This window comes from Ranitomeya variabilis, chromosome 5 (genome assembly GCF_051348905.1).
Source record: "Ranitomeya variabilis isolate aRanVar5 chromosome 5, aRanVar5.hap1, whole genome shotgun sequence".
NCBI classification, from domain to species: domain Eukaryota; kingdom Metazoa; phylum Chordata; class Amphibia; order Anura; family Dendrobatidae; genus Ranitomeya; species Ranitomeya variabilis.
The window spans coordinates 59,427,302-59,445,284 of record NC_135236.1 but is presented as its reverse complement, the minus strand read 5'-3'; the positions used below and the strand labels follow the sequence as shown (position 1 = coordinate 59,445,284).

The window sequence follows — 17,983 nt, the reverse complement described above, 5'->3', positions numbered from 1 at the left end:
ATTCCTGCCCCCTGTGTTGTTTCCATTCCTGCCTAGTGTTGTTTCCATTCCTGCCCCCTGTGTTGTTTCCATTCCTGCCTAGTGATGTTTCCATTCCTGCCCCCTGGGTTGTTTTCATTCCTGCCCCTGGGTTGTTTCCATTCCTGCCCACTGGGTTGTCTCCATCCTGCCCTGTGTTGTTTCTATTCCTGCCCTGTGTTGTCTCCATTCTGCCCCGTGTAGTTTCCATTCCTACCCCGTGTTGTCTCCATTCTGCCCCGTGTTGTTTCCATTCCTGCCCCCTGGGTTGTTTCCATTCCTGCCCCCTGGGTTGTTTCCATTCCTGCCCCCTGGGTTGTTTCCTTTCCTGCCCCATGTGTTGTTTCCATTCCTGCCCCGTGTCTCCATTCTGCCCCGGGCTTGCCGCATTCAATAAAAATAAAAAAAAACACCTTTCTCCTTACCTGGCCATGGTCCAGCGCCGACGTCCATCCCTGGCATTTCAGTGTGGACTCACCAGCAAATAACAATGACGTCATACGCTGGCGACATGCGCGCTGATGTCAGCTGCCAGCCTCTGATTGGCTTGCGGCTTTAACTGCTGCCGTGCGGGGTCATGTGCACACACACACACACTCAGGAAAACACACGCACCCACACACTCAGGCCCTGTGCAGTAGCTTAGGCACCAGCCCGGGGGGCAAATGCATTCCTGCCACCCGGCCCAATCTGCCCCTGCTTTGAACCCAGCTACTTTATTTCCAATTGATGCAGTGGATTCAAAGGGGGGAGGAGGAGGAAGGACAAGGAAAACCACTGTTTTTGCAGAATTTGACAGAAGAACTATTTGATGCATACCATGAACATGACTGTATAGCCCTTATGGCTCAAGAAACTGCAGGTTTCTCACATGTTTCTGATGTACTTCTCACTAATCCAGATGTTGAGCTTTTTTATAGATGGTTCAAGGAGCATCGGTGAAGAAAGACGGTTCTACACTGGGTATGCAGTGGTCACACAGCATGAGGTAGTAAAAGCAGAACCAGTCCCTCCTCATATGTCTGCACAAGAGGCGGAGCTGACGGCACTCATTGAAGTGCTTAACCCCTTCGCGACATGCGCCGTACATGTACTGCGCATGTCGCATCCCCTGCTTTGATGTGCGCTCCGGCGGTGAGCGCACATCAAAGTCGCGACATGTCAGCTGTTTTGAACAGCTGACATGTGCGCGCAATAGCGGCGGGTGAAATCGCTATTCACCCGCCGCTATTAACCTGTTAAATGCCGCTGTCAAACTCAGACAGCGGCATTTAACTACCGCATCCGGCCGGGCGGCCGGATATGACGTCATCGCCGACCCCCGTCACATGATCGGGGGTCGGCGATGAGTCAGGAAGGTAACCATAGAGGTCCTTGAGACCTCTATGGTTACTGATCGCCGGTGGCTGTGAGCGCCCCCCTGTGGTCGGCGCTCACAGCACACCTGCATTTGAGCTACATAACAGCGATCTGATGATCGCTGTTATGTAGCAGAGCCGATCGGGCTGTGCCTGCTTCTAGCCTCCCATGGAGGCTATAGAAGCATGGCAAAAGTGGGAAAAAAAAGTTTTTAAAAATGTGAAAAAAATATTAAAAATATAAAAGTTTAAATCACCCCCCTTTCGCCCCATCCTAAATAAAACAATAAAAAAAAAAACAAAACCTACACATATTTGGTATAGCCGCGTTCAGAATCGCCCGATCTATCAATTAAAAAAAAGCATTAACCTGATCGCTAAACAGCGTAGCGAGAAAAAAATCCGAAACGCCAGAATTACGTTTTTTTGGTCGCCGCGACATTGCGTTAAAATGCAATAACGGGCGATCAAAAGAACATATCTGCGCCAAAATGGTATCATTAAAAACGCCAGCTCAGCACGCAAAAAATAAGCCCTCACCCGACCCCAGATCACGAAAAATGGAGACGTTACGGGTATTGGAAAATGGCACTTTTTTTTTTTTTTTTTTTTAAGCAAAGTTTGGAATTTTTTTTCACCACTTGGATAAAAAATAACCTGGTCATGTTAGGTGTCTATGAACTCGTAATGACCTAGAGAATCATAATGGCAGGTCAGTTTTAGCATTTAGTGAACCTAGCAAAATAGCCAAGCAAAAAACCAGTGTGGGATTGCACTTTTTTTGCAATTTCACCGCACTTGGAATTTTTTTCCCGTTTTCTAGTACACGACATGCTAAAACCAATGATGTTGTTCAAAAGTACAACTCGTCCCGCAAAAAATAAGCCCTCACATGGCCATATTGACAGAAAAATAAAAAAGTTATGGCTCTGGGAAGGAGGGGAGCGAAAAACGAAAACACAAAAACGAAAAAGGGCCGCGACTTGAAGGGGTTAAAGGAGCTGAAGGTAAACAGTACAACGTTTACACAGACTCGAGATATGGTTTTGGAGTAGCTCATGACTACGGCCCCATATTGAGGGCAATAGACTTTCTTACATCAAAAGGTACTCCTATTAAGCATGAGCACCTCATCAAACAGTTAATGGACGCACTACTACTTCCAAAAGAGGTTGCCATAGTTAAGGTAAAGGCACACACCAGACTCACTACCGATGAAGCACGAGGCAATCACAAGGACCGAGCAACCAAGGAAGCTGCAAGAAAGCCACGGCAACATGAAACCCCTGATGCGCCTCCACTGATGATGGTAAGCACTGAGTATAACCAGTTGGACTTGAGTATCTTACAGACTCTGACTCGGCAAGCTAAAGGGGAAGAGAGAAAGATCTGGTCGAAAGCTGGAGCACGGAACCATGAAGGTTTGTGGAAGGTGGGACAGCAGGTGTGTCTGCCAATGTCTCTATATCCTGCAATGGTCCAAGCTGCCCACGGTCCAGCGCACCCATCTAAGATCACCATGTGTGCTTTGGTAGACAAGCAATGGGTTGCACCTGGATTCACAATGGTTGCTACTAGATTTACACAGGCATGTCTCACATGTGCACAACAAATCCAGGTAGTGTAGTGAAAGTACCACAAAAACACACACCTAAGCCCCTCTACCCGTTTCAGTGACTGCAGATTGACTTCATACAACTTCCCAAGGTAGAAACGTATGAATATTGTCTTGTGTGTGTTGACCTCTTCTCAGGGTGGCCAGAAGCCTTTGCGATGCCAAAAGCTACTGCAAGAGCCACTGCAAAGACATTGATGTCAGAAGTCTTCTGTAGATTCGGACTGCCTGAAACCATAGAATCTGACAGAGGTACCCACTTCACTGGAGAGGTAATGCAAAATGTTATGCAAATGTTAGGGGTCACACATGCAAATTGCCTCTGCTGAAAAAAAGAGGACTTAACTCTATAGCGCCACCTATTGGAAGTAGCGATCCTACAAGTCACAATCAACCCTTTAACGAGTCGTGCAATATGACTTAGGATAAAAGCCAAATCAGTATCTCGATTCGCAGACACGGTGTTTCGGGCTGTTGGCCCTTGTCAGTGCAAAGCATGAGAACTGATTTGGCTAGGTGAGAGGCTCTGGACTGGGGTCTAAGGGGTAACGTTTCTCCTTATGGAGAGTGACATACCAGCTGGCTTGTCAAGGTAAGGAGGCTTATTCGCCGTGCAATGCTCCTCTGGGAATTTAAATATGCAAAGGGTTGATTGTGACTTGTAGGATCGCTACTTCCAATAGGTGGCGCTATAGAGTTAAGTCCTCTTTTTTTCAGCAGAGGCAATTTGCATATTTAAATTCCCAGAGGAGCATTGCACGGCGAATAAGCCTCCTTACCTTGACAAGCCAGCTGGTATGTCACTCTCCATTAGGGGTCACACAGGCATTCCATACCCCCTACAGACCACAAGCCAGCGGCAAGGTAGAACGGCTAAATGGCACACTTAAGCTAAAAATCCAAAAAAAAGTGAGGAATTGGTAAAACATTGGACAGAGTGTTTACCTTTAGCTCTGTTCTCCATCAGGTACACGCCTAACAGAAAGACAAAAATCTCCCCTTTTGAGGTTTTGTTCGGGTTAACACCAAGATTAGGCCTGTACTTCCAACAGACACTGCAACTGCAGTGTGACAGTCTCACCAGTTATGTCCAGGGCCTTCAAAAGAGGCTCTCACTCATGCATAAACAAGTGTTTGATTCTATTCCAGACCCAGAGAGCTGAGAAGGAACCCATTCTCTCCAGTCTGGAGACTGGGTAGTGGTTAAGAGACACACACGGAAACCACTGGAGCCGAGGTTTGACGGACCCTCCAAGTCTTCCTCACTACAGCCACATCAGTAAAGCTTGAGGGAAAACCCACCTGGATCCATGCAAGCCACTGCAAGATCCTGGAACAGAAGAGTGATCATCCTGCTTCTGATGATGCTGATAACCTTATCCAGAAAGAACAGATGGCCCAGTCAAGCCAAAGTGACACTTCTGAGACCACAGCGTCGTTTGGACTTGGTTTTATGAAAAATATGAACTGGATGAATTATCTTTACTATAATCAGCAGAGATTCATAATGTATGCTAGGGATACACTGACAGAACAAGCAGACTCCTCTACAGACTGATAGAGGCACCATCAGTTCAGTAAAATCATACACATAAAATTTAAAACCCCACAATGATGAATATGTTAGACGCCATAATTGAGAAGAGGATATAACCTCCCCTCTTATGGGGGTTTCAGCAGAAGAAAATGAGAAGAAAGTCTAACACTGGCACTAGGCCTTTGGAGTACCTGTAGGTCAGGGGAAGAATCATATCTGTTCTCAAAAGGGGGGACTTATAGGGAAATCAGGGACCACCTGAACATATTTCATTCGTATATAATTTCTAGCTGTGACAGGCTATGTCCAGACATGTCTGTCATATGTCATTCTGACCTTTCATCAGAACTGCTGACATGACTACGCCTAAGAGTTAGGCTGGGGTCACAATAGAGAGGAATAACGACGTATGTGAGGCGCAAAAACAACGTTTTGCACACGGACCAATGTTTCTCTATGGGGCAGCTCCTATCTAGCGTATATTTCTCAGCCGTATTTTACGGGCTGAGAAAATCGCAGCATGCTGCGTTTGTCAGCATATTGCGCAAAAAATTTGCTAATGAAAGTCTATGGGGTGAGAAAAATACGGATTACACACAGACCATGCGTGTGACTTGCGAGAAATACGCACCGGTGTTCTATAGAAAAGCCGGTAATTCAGCGCGCTGTACAGTAAAATCACACTGACATGTTAGAATAGCATAGAGAAAATAAATGTCTACACATAGAATATATATATATATATATATATATATATATTTATGTCATTGAGACACACATATATACATATATATTTATATTTAATACAGAGCTAGATAGCAGAAAAGCCGGTAATTCAATTGCCGGCTTTTGCTATCTCCTTATCAAACCCGACAGGATATGAGACATGGTTTACATGCAGTAAACCATTTCATATCCCTTTTTTTACATATTCCTCACTAATAATGTTACAAGTGTATGTGAACAAAATTTTAGAGCTCTAGGTGTTAAAATAAAGGGTTAAATCACGGAAATAACTGGCGTGGGCTCCCGCGCAATTTTCTCCTACAGAGTGGGAAAGCCAGTGACTGAGGGCAGATATTAATAGCCTAGAGAGGGACCATGGATATTGGCCCCCCTGGTTAAAAACATCTGCCCCCAGCCACCCCAGAAAAGGCACATCTGTAAGATGCACCTATTCTGGCACTTAGCCACTCTCTTCCCACTCCCGAGTAGCGGTGGGATATGGGGTAATAAAGGGTTAATGTCACCTTGCTAATGAAAGGGGACATTAAGCCTAGTTAATAATGGAGAGGTGGCAATAAGACACCTATCCATTATTAATCCAATATTAATAAAGGGTTAAAAAAACAAACACACATTATGAAAAAAGTATTTTAATGAAATAAATACACACGGTGTTGTAATAGCATTATTATACGTTCAATCCAAATGACGACCATTGTCTTATATAATTGTCTAAGGGGTACTTCCGTCTTTCTGTCCTCAACTTCCGTAACGGAAATCCCGCGTCACTGATTGGTCTTGCCAGCTGCCTGTCATGGCTGCCGCGACCAATCAGCGACGGGCACAGTCTGATTAGTCCCTCCCTACTCCCCTGCAGTCAGTGCCCGGCGCCGGCATACTCCCCTCCAGTCACCGCTAACACAGGGTTAATGCCAGCGGTAACAGACCGTGTTATGCCGCGGGTAACGCACTCCGTTATCGCTGCTATTAACCCTATGTGTCCCCAACTTTTTACTATTAATGCTGCCTATGCAGCATCAATAGTAAAAAAAATGTAATGTTAAAAATAATAAGAAAATCTCGTCGTACAGATGCCATACAGAGGTTTACATGTGCAAAATGCGCAGCTACACCTTGCCTACGGATGACATACGGATCACTGTTCAGGGAACATTTCTGCGTATTTGGTCTGTAAAAACGGACCGTATTTTTATACGTTGTGTGGGCCTCCAGCCTTATACTGATATGGGGAAGCAAATGACGGGTGGTAATACCTATCAGCTAGATAACAGGTTATGAACTGTATGAGGGGGAGGCTAATTACATTGATTTTGCAACCTTATGCAATTGAACACCTGTTCACAGATCACGTCTATTGGAAAAACACTTGATCAATCAATAATGATCTCATTTGTAATAAACAGCTGATGTACGCATGATCAGAATGTATACGCCTACTCGAAAGAGTATATAAGGCAAGGTGTAATTGATTAAAGGTTTATGGTTATGGAAGCAGATCATCTCTGTCTCTGTCCCATCACTGCTCGGGCATCCTCAAATCTGGCAACCATCCAGTATCCCTGAGGGTCTGACTTGCAGACCACCCTAACACCAGTGAATTTTGTAAAAAAACGGATCAGTTTTTTTTCCGCCTAATCCGTTTTTCTCTCAAAGAGTTGTATTAGCGCGCCGGATTGTGCCTGATGGCCTAACTTTTCATCCATTTTTTGCCAGATCCGTCAAAAATTAGTTTTCCGGCAGATGGAGAAAACGTCCAGAGGAGCGTTTTTTCTGTCGGGTGGAAAATCGCACAGTGAATGATCCGGCGAAAAACGTATGAAACGCATGGTGAAATGACCGAATCCAGCCACCAGATCCAGTTTTTCACACAAATCATTCATTTTTCCATTCTGGAGTCTCTCTCTTTCTATCCTTTCCTGCATTAAAAATAAAAAATGGATCCAACAGAAAAACGAATCCATTGCATCAGTTTTTCACTATTTGCAATGGATCCGTTTTTTAAAAAATTAGCCGGATGTGTGAAAGTAGCCTACTAGTGATGAGCGAGTATACTCGTTGCTCGGGTGACCTCTGAGTATTTATGACTGCTCGGAGATTTAGTTTTCTTCACTGCAGCTGAATGATTTACAGCTACTAGACAGCTTGAATAGATGTGGGGATTCCCTAGCAACCAGGCAACCCCCACATGTACTCAGGCTGGCTAGTAGCTGTAAATTATTCAGCTGCGGTGATGAAAACTAAATCTCTGAGCAGTCATAAATTCTCGGAGGTCACCCGAGCATGCTCTGGGAAAACCCGAACAATGAGTATACTCGCTCATCACTATAGCCTACCATGTTTCTGACAACAAGGTGATCTGGTCTCCACATACCTGCTAACATTTCTCTATATATGAACCTCCATCCATAGGAAAATCTAATCATAAAGTTCTTTTACAAGATCGATATTTTCCATTTATAGCACCACTCATAAGGAAACAGTGAAGGTATAATTATCTACACAGATATGATGGCACTTTGTAAGAAAGCAACACAAACTATTTCATAGCATAGGCATCTGCTGTGATGTTCTACCGACTGAGCTGTCCGGTCTCTTTACTCCGTTGTTTTCTGGTACATTGTTGCCATCTGTTATTGGGAACAGAAATGTTCTCTGGCTGCAGATTGTTAAAATAACAAACAAACCAGCCGTCCTCACCTTCCCGGGTCCGTGTACCAGTCTGGGCCGCTCAGCGACTGCCCATGTAGATGGACTGTCCCCTTCAGAGACGCTGAGCTCACTGATTGGCTGGGGCACTGTCAGGGTGTCTGTGCTCTGAAAGCTGCAAATATAATTGTTCTGGTGAGCCAATACAGATATCACTCCTCGGACACTTTTGTTATTTTTGGGTATAAAAGTATTTACATCCAAATGTGGAAATTGTCATTCTAAGATCTATTGATTAAAACCAGTCTTGTTCATTTTAAAACCCTTTTAATCCCTTTACCACCTTAGATGTACTTATGTCTAAGGTGGGCTCCCCTTGTTTGCTGCAGGCTCTGGTGGTGAACCTGCAACTTTTCCAGCAGTTTTCCATAACAGCCACGGGTGGAGTCGAGATCCACCCGCAGCTCTTAACATGTTAAATGCCGCTGTCCGTCTCTGACAGAGGAATTGTGCCGGAAGCGCATCACTAATACCTCCCATCAGCACCCATGTCACATGACCGCTGGGTTGGCATGACAGCCTGGAGTCTACAGCAGACCCCTGTGGTTGTCATTGCCAGACAGCATGTCATGTCAAGAAATACTCACAGAGAAGTGGAGGGAAACACAAGTCAAGATTAATTTATCCATAAGGCAATTTATGTATTATCTCCCAATGACGCCCCTTTAATCCGCTAGGATCTCACAATGCCCCAAATGTAGAACCCCCTCTACAGACTTACTACCTAGAATGCATTGGATTGGAAATTTAATTCCCATTCCACCTCACTATGCTATTACTCCGTTACTGGCCAAGGGAGAAAGCTAAAGAAAAGACACATTCATCCCCAATTCCCCCCTCGTACATTTGATAATCCTGTCGGCCAAAAGATTGTTGCAGGGTTGTTGCCTGAGGCCTACAATCCCAACATCCTAGGAATTAATTTCACAATTGAAAATCCTCCTATATGTAGAGAGATTAGATGCAGAAAAAAAGAACAAATTAATAAATACTTCGTCAAGTGGAAAGCATTTACTGAAAAATATTGTGGCATGGAAGAACTATCACAAATTGTTACACCATTTATCGCTTCTACGCGGCACTGTACTGAAGGACTGAAAAGACTCTCTGGGAAACTTCTACAGATACATAGAGAAGAATGGTCACAAAAGCCGGAGATAAAAGAGATAATATGTAAAATGTATTCATATTCATGTACCTATAATCCTGACCTTTTCATTGTGACATTCTACAACGATTTACAATGTCCGCATGTTTGTAAATAGAACAAATCCTATTGTTAACCTTGTGCTTAGGCTGTCTTCCGATGTAAAATGTATAAAAAAATGTGTTTAAAAACACAAGAAGTCATTTTACAACATCAATATTTTTATTTTGATATATTTATAAGCTACTTTATATAAAAGAAACTTCTGCCCGAACAGGGACTTGAACCCTGGACCCTCAGATTAAAAGTCTGATGCTCTACCGACTGAGCTATCCAGGCTTCTATATGGGTTCTGACACCATCGTGAGGTGTTATTCTGTGCGGAAAATCTCTCATCACTTGGCCTAAAGTTATATGAATTACCTTTTGTTTTACACAAACTGAATATTCAGATGGAAAAAAATTACATTATTTGAATGTGGGGCATCACTATGTATTGGTGGTGTGAGATCAGTGGCCCAGAGTCATTTAACCCTGTCAATAACACCCTTCGGTGCCCACTTTGATGCCCAATTTGGTGCCATTTTTATATTTTTTTTAGCTGCTTTTAAGTGTATTTAGATCAGGGCAGCTTCCTACGACCTGCATGCCCATACAGTAGTGTAGTTGATCCTACAAGGGCATTACAATTATCTACACAATATATTATGGTTCTTTGTAGGAGCTAACGGTCACAAGCTCTTAGGGGGAGTTCACACACACGTATAAAATAACGGTCAGAGTCTCATCCAGAAAAATGGAACGATTTTTCTCACTTGTCCATAAAAGATCACGTGTATTACAGCAGCAGCTATTAATAATTTACAGGACTATTTACACCGTCCCTATGTTACAGAAGTAAAATGTATCTGTAAAAATCAAATTCCAAATTGTGTCTTTGGCATCTAATTTTTTTGCCCCCATAGGCTTGGATTGTCCAGTCTTATTTGATTGATTGACACTAGACCATGCTGTAATTTCTTTCACACCCAGATCCGGTCAGTGAAACTAATCACTCATCTGCACTGCCCCATTGAATGCCTTTGGTCTGAGTGCTGGCTGTTTTTGTCCCAGTCTGGTCGACCCTTTACCATCAGTCCATGTGAGCTTTGCTCTGCTGCTCCTAGGTTTTCTTTGAGAAGTTAATTCTGGTCTGCGCAGTAAACACTGGAGCAATCTGCCCGGTCACACAACTAGCAGAAGACGACTGGAGCGACACCGAGACCAGAAGTAGGTGGAGACCAGTAAGTTTTACTACAGATAGGAAACGCGCATTAGTGATACCACTCAGGGCATGAAATAAAACAAATGTTTTTCCAGAACTAAAAACTTTTTCCCAGGAGATTGACTTGTATTGACCATGTAGCCCGGCTAGCTCAGTCGGTAGAGCATGAGACTCTTAATCTCAGGGTCGTGGGTTCGAGCCCCACGTTGGGCGACAACTTTTGACAATTTCTTAAAACCTTCGTCTCCTCCACTGCGAGTTCTGATCTTCTGACATTCAATCACTCGCTTTGTGCCCACGATGAGTATTTGGCGCTGGGTATTTTTGCTGCATCAAAAACTCTAGTGTCTAACAGTTCAAGAAAAGTCGATGGGATTTAGTCTATGTTCACACGTGGGTTTTTTGCTGTTTTTTCAGCTGCGTTTTACAGTGCCAACAAAGTCTATGAGATTCCACAAATCTTGTGCAAACACATTGGTTTTCTTGTCCTCAGTATTTTTTGATTTGCTTGTTTTTTGCAGAACACGGCATGTCCCTTCTATCAGAGTTTTTCAGCGTTTTTCAACCATTACTTTCAATGGGTGATGAAAAAATGCTGAAAAATACTCGGATATCAGGTTTTTCTGTTTTGTTCTTTTTTTTTGCCAAAACCTTATGAAGTAGAATGATTTTTTTTCATATTTTTTATCATCAGTGTAAAAAAATATAGATAAAAACTACATTTCCCTGACCGGGAATCGAACCCGGGCCGCGGCGGTGAGAGCGCCGAATCCTAACCACTAGACCACCAGGGAAGATGTACTTGTTGGTCACAATACCCTTCACGTATGTTGTGTCAGTCCTGCAACACTCATGACGCTCCTTGGTTATCTGGTAACACTGCTATTTATTCATGCAGTTTATTTACATATTGTTCATTAGCTGCGGGGAGATGAATCTCTGGCATGATTGTTTCTAGCACTTTATGCTTTTCAGCCATTGTCATTCAACTCGAAATATAATACTCAGCGTCCAACCTGAAACCATCGGGAGAAACAACTCAATGACCAAGACATAGGATCTAAAATAAGGGAAGGTTGGGAGAAAACATGTGAAGAAATACTCACTGAGATGTGGAGGGAAACCCCAGACAAGATTATCCATGATGCAATTTATGCTTTATCTCCCAAAGACGCCTCTTAAATAGTGTTGAGCGATACCGTCCGATACTTGAAAGTATCGGTATCAGAAAGTATCGGCCGATACCGGCAAAGTATCGGATCCAATCCGATACCGATACCAATACAAGTCAATGGGACTCAAATATCGGACGGTATCCCTGTATGGTTACCAGGGTCTGAAGGAGAGGAAACTCTCCTTCAGGCCCTGGGATCCATATTAATGTGTAAAATTAAGAATTAAAATAAAAAATATTGCTATTCTCACCTCTCCGACGCAGCCTGGACCTCACCGAGGGAACCGGCAGCGTTCTTTGCTTAAAATGCGCGCGTTTACTGCCTTCCGTGACGTTCCGGCTTGTGATTGGTCACGTGCCGCCCATGTGGCCGAGACGCGACCAATCACAGCAAGCCGTGACATAATTTCATAATGCCTAATTCTGCATTCAGGACCTGAAAATTACGTCACGGCTTGCTGTGATTGGTCGCGTCGCGGTCACATGGGCGGCACGCAACCAATCACAAGCCGTGATGTAATTTTAAAATGCGCACGTTTCCTGCCTCCAGTGACGTCACGGCTTGTGATTGGTCGCGTCGCCCATGTGACCGCGGTAAGGTCCAGGCTGCGTCGGAGAGGTGAGTATAGCAATATTTTTTATTTTAATTCTTTCTTTTACACATTAATGTTGTTTCGATACCGATACCCGATACCACAAAAGTATCGGATCTCGGTATCGGAATTCCGATACCCGCAAGTATCGGCCGATACCCGATACTTGCGGTATCGGAATGCTCAACACTACTCTTAAACCCAATCAGGCAATGGCCCCAAATGTAGAACCCCCTCTACAGACTTACTACCTGGTGTTTGGTTAGGCCCAAGACCACATCATTTCTGGAGGCCATTTCTAGAATGCATTGGAATATATGGGAATGTAAATCCCATTCCCCCTCACTATGATATTATTCCATTACTGGCCAAGGGAGAAGGCTAAAGAAAAGACACTTTCATCCCCAACTCCCCCCTCTTACATGTGATAATCCTGTAAGATTGTTGCAGGGTTGTTGGCTGAGGCCTACGATCCCAACATTGTAGGAATTAATTTCACAATTGAAAATCCTCCTATATGTAAAGAGATTAGACACAGAAAAATGAGAGAACAAAGTAATAAATACTTTGCATGGTGGAAAGCATTTACTGAAAAATATTGTGACATGGAAGAACTATCACAAATTGTTACACCATTTATCATCGCTTCTACGTGGCACCGTACCGAAGGATTGAAAGGTTTTGGATTAGATTTTTGGATTGAAAACGTCTACAGATACATAGAGTGGATGGTCACAAATGCTGGAGATAAAATGTAAAATGTATTCATGTACCTATAATCCTGACCTTTAACATTGTGACATTCTATTGCACTGATTTACAATGTCCCCATGTTTGTAAATAGAACGAATCCTATTGTAAACCTTGTGGTGCTTATAAAGGCTGTTTTGTGTTGTAAAATTTATTAAAAAAAAACATTAAGTTAAATAGAAAAGAAGTCACTTTACAACATAAACATTTTTTTAATTTTGGATTATTTCGGATTATTTCATATTTCATATAAAGTAGTTTATATAAAGTAAGTAAACTTCCGCCCGAACAGGGACTTGAACCCTGGACCCTCAGATTAAAAGTCTGATGCTCTACCGACTGAGCTATCCGGGCTCACTGTCTGTCCAGTTTCTGGTACATCATTGCCATGTGTTCTGCTCTGAAAACCAAAAACTACAGAAAAAGAAGTATAAGAAGATAAGATCAAAGAGTTGTTATTGGGTAACAATAGAGGCATAAAAGCCAAATATAAAAATGGAGGATGTACACAGAGAATCTGTCACTCAGGAGACCCAGTTTCTTGCCCTTAATTTGTTCATCTTTCTTTATAGATTACCAGCTGTTTGATTGCTCCATCATTTTGACTGTATTGGAATTAGACATTTTATCGCACTAGTCTTTATTATATGCTGGGTCTTCGGAGTGACAGTTTCTCTGGGTACATTCTCCATTTTTAGATTTGTCTTTTCTGCTGCCGGAGTCTGGCATTGGCTGCCATGCTGATATCACCTTCAGAGGCATGTGATTTCTTTTGCATGTTTTTGTGTAATTTTCGGCCAACTGCATAAAGTGGCTGGAGCAGGGGTTCTTACTGGAGTAAGGCTACTTTCACACTAGCGTCGGACGACGCACGACGAATTGCGTCGTTGCGACGTACCGACGCTAGCAGTGAATGCGCCGCACAACGGGGGCAGTGGATGCTGTTTTTCAACGCATCCGCTGCCCCATTGTGAGGTGCGGGAAGGCGGGGGCGGAGTTCCGGCCGCGCATGCACAGTCGGAAAAGACGGGAACGACGCACCAAAAAACGTTACAAGCAATGTTTTTTGGTGGCGACGGTCCGACGCAACACGACGCAACCGTCGCACGACAGTTGCGACGTGTGGCAATGTGTCGCACTGCGTCGCTAATGCAAGTCAATGGAGAAAAAAATGCATCCTGCAAGCACTTTTGCAGGATGCGTTTTTTTCTACAAAACGACGCATAGCGATGTGCACTGCACGACGCTAATGTGAAAGTAGCCTAAGATTTGCAACAAGGTGCATGCCACGTCATGCCTCGCCTGATTGATCAATAGGCTCCTCGCACTCCACCCTGCCCTGTCATCAAGGCTGACATGAACAAGGCCAGTCTTGATGAAGTCTCTTTAGAAGGAGCTATAGTCTCGGTGACTGATAGTATGTTTTCAGCTAAACAACCTGGCTAGCTTGATTGGAAGTAGCTGGTTGTGGGTTTGAGCCTCATTTTGGATGACTGATTTTGTCACTTTCTTGAAATTGGACCATCGCCTGTGCCCTTACCAATGTGGTTTCTGGGATTGTCCACTTAATGACAGATACACAGACAAGAACTTCTCTCCAGAGATGCTACATTTCCCTGACAGCTCACTGGGTGAACATTGTAGAGGCCAAGGATTGCTGGCCCTACTTCTATCAGGGTTTCCTACATCAGTTCATGCTCCTCCTCTTCCTCCATCTCTGATGTGCTATATCAGAGCCTTTAGTCCACATCAGCCTGGAGCAGGGGGCTCTGCATCACCGCCTCAGTGAAGGCAGCAACAGGCTCTGCTGAAGCTAGTTTGTCTAGGAGAAAGGAATAACTGACCAGTGAGATCTGTGGTTCTCGCCAGGCATGGTCATGTGTTATAATGGGTGTAACCTGGTGGCGTCTGTAAAACTTGGCAAGCTCACACATGTACTATACTTGGCCCACATACTCATCTTGGTAGTTCAGAGGTTTCTGAAAACCTACCCAGATTTGTCAGAGCTTCTTGTCAAGGTATGCCATGTCAACACACATTTCCTCAAGTCAGCTACAGCTAATGCTACTCTGGCTTTGCTGCAGCAGCACATGCAAGTACCAGCTCACCGACTGGTGGGCCACGTGACCATGCACTGGAACTTCACACTGCAAATGTTGGCAAGGCTTTGTGAGCTGCAGAGGCCTGTTGTTGAATACCAGCTCCAACACTCCCATTGGTATTCTGGTCAGCCTCCACACATAACAACTGAAGATTGGGCATGGATGTCTGACATTTGTGCCATTCTCCAAGACCTTGAGGACTCCACAAAGACGGTAAGCGGCGATGAAAGCATCATCATAATAATAATATAATAATATTCCAAACTGATGTGCCGGTATATAAAAGCTAGACACACAAAAAACAAGACCTCACACAGCTAAATCAACAGAAAAAAATGTTACAGGTTTTGAAAATGGCAACACATACCCAAAAATGATTTTATTTATTTTTTTTACAAACACACATTTTTTTCTACTTAAATTACAAAACAAATCTTTGCAAGTTTGGTATAGCAATAGCTGCAGAATTATGGTTCAGAGTTATTATTACCACGCAAGGTATATCAGAAAGCCTCCCACCCCAAAAACATGGCAGAATTGCATTTTTTCTTTCACAATTTCACTGCACACAGAATTTTTCTTCCATTTTTTCAGTACATTATATGGTAAAATAAATGGTCTCATTCAAAATTACAGCTCGTCTGGCAAAAAACAAGCCATCATAGAGATGTCGACAGGAAAATAAAAGAAATTATGGTTCTTGGAACAAGGGGAGAAAAAAAACAAAGTTCAAAATGAAAATTCTGCCAGATCTCACAGGGTAAGCCTCCTTTAGGCCGGTTTCACACGTCAGTGGCTCCGGTACGTGAGGTGACAGTTTCCTCCCGTACCGGAGACACTGACACACGTAGACCCATAAAAATCAATGCATCTGTTCAGATGTCATTGATTTTGTGCGGACCGTGTGCGGACCGTGTCTCCGTGTGCCAAACACGGAGACATGTCAGTGTTCGTGGGAGCGCACGGATTACACGGACCCAATAGAGTCAATGGGTCCGTGTAAAACACGCACCTCACACGGACATTCTCCGTCTGGGGTCCGTGTGGCGTGCCGGAGACAGCGCTACAGTAAGCGCTGTCCCCCCCACATGGTGCTGAAGCCGCCATTCATATGTTCCCTGTAGCACCGTTTGCTACAGAGAAAATATGAATGATAGTGTTTAAACTAAAGATCCATGTGTCCGCCGCCCCCCCACCCCCTGTGCGCCCCCCCCGCTGGTCAGAAAATACTTATCCGGGTCCCCCGTCGGCTGTCGCTCCTTCCTGGTCTGGCCGCGCCTCCTACTGTATGCGGCCGATTACACTCATGAATATGTGGCTCCACCTCCAATAGGGGCGGAGCCGCCTATTCATGAGTGTAAATGAGCGGCCCCACGTGACCGCATACAGTAAGCCGCGGCCAGACCAGGAAGGAGCGACTGCCGACGGGGGATCCGGGTGAGTATTTTCTGACCAGCGGGGGGGGCGCACAGGGGGTGGGGGGGCGGCGGACACATGGATCTTTATTTTAAACACTATTCTTCATATTTTCCCTGCAGCAAACGTTGCTGCAGGGATGATATGAATCGCAGCTTCAGCACCATGCAGAGTGGGTACCACACGCTCCGTGTGGTACCCACTCGCCATACGGGCGGCACACGTGTGCCGCAGGTATGGCCTCCGTGAGTTCCCAGGCACACGGACACGGATAACTCCGGTACCGATTTATTCCGGTACCGGAATTATCTGGACGTGTGGGTCAGCCCTTAAAGGGTTGTCTGGTATGGGAAACCTTTGTTCCCGATTGCAGTTGGTTCTAAAAACAAACTGACAGTCTTTACTCACTGTCTGTCAGTCTCAGTCGCTGATCCTGGTGTCTGTTATTGCATGATGTGTCGCCATGCAGCCGGCTAGCTCAGTCGGTAGAGCATGAGACTCTTAATCTCAGGGTCGTGGGTTCGAGCCCCACGTTGGGCGACTGTTTTTAACAATTCTTTGAATTGTTTATATGATAAAAAATATCTATAATTTCCTGGAAGGAAAGCAAACCTTGCGACTTTCACTTAAAAAAAAGTTTTTCATTAGTTTGTCAAAAATATTGTCCTGTATCATTTCTTATTAATTTAGGAAACTGGAGTGAAAAGCAGTAAAATAACAGCCAGCATTTTATCTAGATGTTGGAGAGACTGGGAGACAAGTGAAGACAATCTGGTAATATCATAATGTAAATGTAAAGCAGAGAAAAGAAGTGATCATCTCAGCTAAATGTATTTGCGCACTGCTCTCGTATATTTGTCATTTTACCTAATCTACAAGCTTCCTTTCCTGCACAACTACTTTGTGAACATCTCTCTGAATCTGTTGGCCCTCACTGAAACCTGGATCCAGGACTCTGACACTGTCTCCCCTGCTGCCATTTCCCATGGTGACTTACAATTCTCCCATTCCCCAAGACCCACAAACACCTGGTGGTGGAGTCGGCATACTCTTGTCCCCCCAATGCACGTTCCAGGTTATACCCCCAGTTCCTTCACTTTCATTCCCTTCTTTTGAGGCCCACACCATCAGGCTCTTCCGTCCCCTTTCCCTCAGAGTAGCGGTCATATACCGGCCCCCAGGCTCACCCACCCACTTCCTGGACCACTTCTCAGCCTGTCTGCCGCACTTCATGTCCTCAGAACCCTTATCCTGGGAGACTTCAACATCCCCATTAACAGCCCCACTTCCACATCTGCATCCCAGCTTCTATTACTAACCACTTCCCTAGGCCTCTCACAGCTCTCAACCTCTGAAACACACAAAGACGGTAACACCCTGGACCTGGTCTTTGTCCGGCTCTGTTCAATCTCTTACCTAGATAACTCACCACTTCCCCTCTCTGACCACAACATTCTCTCCTTCACACTCACAATTCCTCGCCCACCCCAGCACTCTCCTACCTACCACACACTCAGAAATCTACATGCCATTAATCCTCATACACTTTCAGACTC

At 44.4% G+C, this 17,983-nt stretch overlaps 4 non-coding genes across 4 annotated transcripts; 1 reads left to right on the top strand and 3 right to left on the bottom strand.

Moving 5' to 3' along the window:
- Positions 1-9,394: 9,394 nt before the first annotated feature.
- On the bottom strand, positions 9,395-9,467 carry TRNAK-UUU (transfer RNA lysine (anticodon UUU)). The gene has a single exon. It is a non-coding gene; the product is annotated as a tRNA-Lys (tRNA).
- Positions 9,468-10,532: 1,065 nt separating this feature from the next.
- TRNAK-CUU (transfer RNA lysine (anticodon CUU)) lies at positions 10,533-10,605 on the top strand. The gene has a single exon. It is a non-coding gene; the product is annotated as a tRNA-Lys (tRNA).
- Positions 10,606-11,114: 509 nt separating this feature from the next.
- TRNAE-CUC (transfer RNA glutamic acid (anticodon CUC)) lies at positions 11,115-11,186 on the bottom strand. Its single transcript has one exon. It is a non-coding gene; the product is annotated as a tRNA-Glu (tRNA).
- A 2,004-nt stretch (positions 11,187-13,190) lies between these two features.
- Positions 13,191-13,263, bottom strand: TRNAK-UUU (transfer RNA lysine (anticodon UUU)). The gene has a single exon. It is a non-coding gene; the product is annotated as a tRNA-Lys (tRNA).
- Between the last annotated feature and the right edge of the window lie 4,720 nt (positions 13,264-17,983).